The sequence below is a fragment of the Protobothrops mucrosquamatus genome, unplaced genomic scaffold, assembly GCF_001527695.2.
Source record: "Protobothrops mucrosquamatus isolate PMUCROS unplaced genomic scaffold, P.Mucros_1.0 scaffold_65, whole genome shotgun sequence".
NCBI classification, from domain to species: Eukaryota; Metazoa; Chordata; class Lepidosauria; order Squamata; family Viperidae; genus Protobothrops; species Protobothrops mucrosquamatus.
Genome location: NW_015386141.1, coordinates 1251821 through 1257101, shown reverse-complemented (window position 1 = coordinate 1257101; position 5281 = coordinate 1251821).

Here is a 5281-nt window from a genome sequence, read left to right as displayed (position 1 = left end):
TACAAACAATATTTCATTTTTACATGACTCTCAGTCTGTTGATCAACAGCAACAATACAAACATAAAGTTTTGTTTATGTCTGAAATAACAGAAAGAAACAGAAGCTTTGAATACTTATGTTAGGAATTATATATCTATCTTTATATCTTGCTCCTAGATAACCATCTGAAAATTATAACTGTCCATAATTCAGCAGATGTGCAGTTTTTGCCATCCATAGTTTGGCCATGTTACACATCTTTTGGGATGTGATTCAAGAGTTAGTTATTACAGTACTTTATGGATAATCTGGTACCTGCCCATTTCATTACGTCTGACAATGTGGGTAAGTTCCAGGTCCTTTCCCTTAAATGTTGCTAGCTTGTAGGGCTTAGACAGCATGCCTTCTTGGTAGTTGCCTCCTTCCTTTGGAAGATCCCATCCCACCCCTTGAAATTCAGTAGGTTGCTTCCCTCCTGGCCTTCTAAAATTGTAAACACCTGGTCATTCCCTTAAGCTTTGGAATAGGCCAAGTTGTTTGGAGTTGTAGGATGTAAACTAGAAATAAACACTGGTTTTCAGCAAAAAATATTGTAAATCACAGTTACATGACCATGGGACACTACAGACGGTCATAAATGTGGCCTGGTTGCCCAAAATACAGTCATGTGAGGGGGGAGCTGCCATCAGAACTTTTAAACTGGTCATAAGTACCTTTTGGAGGATATGCTACACAGCTGGTTGTAAATTTAAGACTACCTATAATAACTACAAGGTAAATGGCAGATAATTCTTAGTAAAGGTAAAGGTTTCCCCTCTACGGGTCGTGCTCATCTCTGTTTCTTAGCCAAGGGAGTCAGCATTGTCTGAAGACATTCCATGGTCATGTGGCCAACATGATTATTCGCTGAGGCATGCAGGATGCTGTTAATTTCCCACCAAAATGGTACCTATTTATCCACACGCTTTTGCATGCTTTGGAATTGCTAAGACGGCAGGAACTGGGGCAAATAACAGGACTTCACCCCATAACATGGCCCTCAAGTCTCAAACCTGGGCTGTCAGCTTTCCAGCCAAGAAGCCCAGCATCTTAACCCTGGGCCATCACATCCCTCATTCTTAGAGATCATACATAAATAATTTTACAATTTTTGGAATTTTGTAAAGATTTTATTTTCTGAAAATATAGAAATATCCAATTAGATACTATGAGATTTTTTTTAAAAAAATGGAAAACATCTTCTAAAATGTCTTTTGTCAAATCAACAATTTTAGCTGAGTGAAACATTTTAACTCCTATTTCTGGGGAAATCTTTTAGGAAACCTTAGTAAAAGGGGCAATACTATTTTAAAATTACGAAGCCTTTATAATCATAATTTTAAAATCAAGTAGAAACCCTTTGAATTGTGTAAGATATCATTCAATTCCTTTGCTATAAGTTGATGCCAATATTTTGATAGCTGTTTTGACAAGAGGATTCACAAGGTATTAACTTTAATTGTTCACCCAGCCAACCCTTCATTAATATGTGATTTATGATCATTTAGTGAGAAAGCCCATGTGGGCTGCAAAAAAAAAAAAGCCTGTTGATAAACAAAAGCATTGTTGAATCATGCAGTAATAGCTTTGCTCAGCACTGTACGTGAACAAGCAGACCCTGAAACTATGCAGGGTTTCATGTGGAATAATATATATATATATATCCTTAATAACTGTAAAAATCCAAATCCCGGGCATATCTATTCAATACTCGAACTCCGGAATAAATATAAATCAGCTGTTTATTGTTAAAAAATAAGCTAAGTTTGTTTTAACATTGTAAATAGTTGTTTTTATTGTTTTATTTTTTTTAACAATAAACAGCTGATTTATATTTATCCCGGAGTTCGAAGACTATATATAGTTTTTCAGGGGGGGAGGTTAGATATAAATTCTATTGTGAAATTCTGTAAAAATATTGGTGATGCAAATGTAATAAATGTAATAAATTTCTATAGAAGTTTAGACAAGCCTCATCTAATGAAAAAATTATAATCCTGTTTTATTAACAGAGAGAGGATTGTTTTTGAGAAGCAGTTCATTTTTAAAAGGCTAATAGATAACAATCAACTGCAACCTATTGAATTAAAATTCTCTGAAGAACAGAATATCTGTTAATGGGAAATTATTCACACGTGTAGCTATAATAAATGTATGAAATCACATTTTTCTGTTAGTTCAAAAATCATGTAAGGAAAATGTCTGATCACTAGAGGCCACTATCATACTTATTGGTTTTAACTACTTGGCTTTCATGAAGGTAGTTGGGCAAGGAATGAAGGGCCATGAGGATTAAAGATAAATTTATCCATCCTAAAGTATCACATTTTTCAACTCGAGTTCTCAAAATCCCAATCCCATTTTGATCAACTTAATTTTGTAAGAGTCTTCAATTTACCCACAAAACCTTTATATGCTTCTTGGTTTTTTCCCCCAAACTTCAGCTGATAATGTTTTTTGTTCTCCACTATTCTGCAAAATTAGCTGCATTCTTTTAGCAGTTGAACATGGTTGGCTTTTTTATCTAAAGTTTGATTTTTCTATTTCTGCCAAGTTTTTTTATGAGCTCTGGCTACTTTTCTTGGACAAAATATATATTTTTTTTTCATTTCTGTCCTATCCAAAAAGAACTTGGAGAATTAACAACCATAAATTGCATTAAATATTGGCTTATTAAAGAGAAGCTCCCTGAGGATGGGCTCCAGCACAAGTCTGAGAGCTGAGAAGAATAAACCTCTGGTCCGGGTGACTGACCCAATTGGATCCTGCAACCTTCTGGGATCCTGCAATTATCCTGGGACAAATATATTTGCCTTCATTCATAAATATCTCAGTTCCAGAGTGAAATATATGGATCAGAAGAGAGAAATTTGGTGCATCTTTTCTATCATACTATTGTGCTGTTAATTTTAAGAATAAACATCTCTCTCTCTCTCTCTCTCTCTCTCTCTCTCTCTCTCTCTCTCTCTCTCTCTCTCTCTCTCTCTCTCTCTCTCTCTCTCTCTCTGCAAGTTCACCTGCATGTATGTTTGCATGCAGACCATAAAAACACAAAGTATTTCCATTATCTGTTTTACTATCTCCCTATCTTGAAGATTTCTTTCCTGTAAAGTTGTTTTGGTAATAGAATCAGAGACTCCCCCATATCACATAGCTGTTTTAAATAATTTAGAGCTAAACTGGATGATTGCATTACCAAACTCTTTTACAATTTTCATTAAAAAATCCACGGTGATGGAATTTCCAACCATACATTTTTCTAATTACATAAAGCAGTAATTTTATTTGGGGAAAAAGTCATGAGGAAGTTGTGAAAATACTAATATTTTATTCCATTTACAATGTTTTTCCTTCAGAATCCAGTACAAATCATTATGGTTTTACATGTTTTCAGTTTTTACTAGCTCCCTCAACGCCTTTAGTCTGTTGACTTATCTATAAGATAATGCCTGACTGCAGTTTTGTGTTTTGTGATCTTTTTAATGACTTCCAGAAGATTTTAATCAGGGAGGATGAGAATTTTAGATGAGATAATGCATGGAAGGTGTAGAATAAGTTAGTCCAACCAAATCCTATCAGATATGTTACCTTTCAATTCACATAAATATCCAGGTGACACAATTATAGAAGCTGGACTTCAACATAGTAGAGGGTATCATACTGGGAAAGACTGACATAAAACATAAGACTGAATATAGTTTTATCCCGGTACAATCAAAATCTTAACTGAAATAACATGTTTTTGATAGGGTGGATCTTTAGGGTGCCCTAAAGTCAGACACAACTGATCAGGGAAATCTGTACCTGTTATTATTGAAATGTCAATAGATATTTGGTTAAAGTCAAAGAATATTTTTTGTCATACTATCTGTATTGTATAAGTAGTTGTTTTTGAACAGCATTCATAAAAGATATTTAATTATAATTCCTTTATTATATTTCACCTTATCCCTTCTTCTTACTATCTGCCTTTCATAACAACATATGTATATATATTACCCTCTCAAAGATAATTCTTCATGCATTTGGTAAAGAAAGCTTTAGTGAACATTCATAACACAGTAAATCTTTAGGGTACTTTAAGGTTTTCCATTATTTTTGCTGTATCAGAGGAATTGTTATATTTTAATACCCCTCAATTCAGTCATATAAAGAGCTTTCTCTATATAATTTAATGTTAAATTAAAATCTAACACTTTGTACAAGTAAAAGTAAGAGCTGTTATTTTTACAATTCCCTCATAATAGTGAATTTTGTCTTTCAATAAATATCTTTATTAATTTATTAACAACTATATTGTATATACTATGTGAGCTGTGTCGTAGCCTAATGGTGAAGACGCAAACCTTCCACTTAGAAAGTTGAGAGTTCAGTCTTGGGTAGTGGCAGCTGTTTCTCTCCTATGGCACAAAGAAATTCCTGTGAATTCTATGTGGCTTCAGGAAGGGCATCCACCCAGTAAACACTCAGCTCCATCCAGTTGACCCAACTCTACCCTGAATTAAGGGATTACAGGATCATAAAAAAGATTTTTTATATATTTCTTATTCTATATTTTTCATTTTTTATATTGCATATTCTATATTTTTTCAAAAAGAGTGCTGTGGTGGCCTAGAAGTGGAGCTCTCACTTCACAATCAGGAAGCTGTGAGTTCAATCCTAGGGGGCGGCAGATATTTCTTTCTCTGGGCATAAAGAGAAAATATCTGCTGTGAGCTCCACGTAGGAGTTAGGAAGGGCATCCAGCCAGTAAATTCTCAGCTCTATTCAGTTGCTTGACTCCACTCTTTCTGTTAAAAGAAAAAAAAATCTATATTTTTCATATATTAGTGTATATGATAATCCAACTTTTAACTTTAGCTGTTTTGTTTTATGAAAATCTGGATCCAGGCTATATGATAACTGGATTCAACTGCTTTGAATAGCACTAGAAAATGATTGTTAATATGTGCCTTTGCAATAGGTTTATTTCTGCTGCTTTAGGTAGTAAAGCCTATATAACACACACCAGGATCTTGGAGTTTGCCAGTACTGTTTAATATAAAACATACATACATTGAAAATACTGTATTTTGAACAATTAAGAGGTATCCAAACTTTTATTTAATGTGTCATGTTGAAAGAAATACAGTTAAATTTGGAGATAAGGATCCCAGAAATGTACAGCCATTTTTTATATTCTTGCTACTATATAAAACCAGTTGTAGCGATGTGAAAATAAATTTTGCTTTCAGATATGTTTTAAAATATTTTTTTTTAGA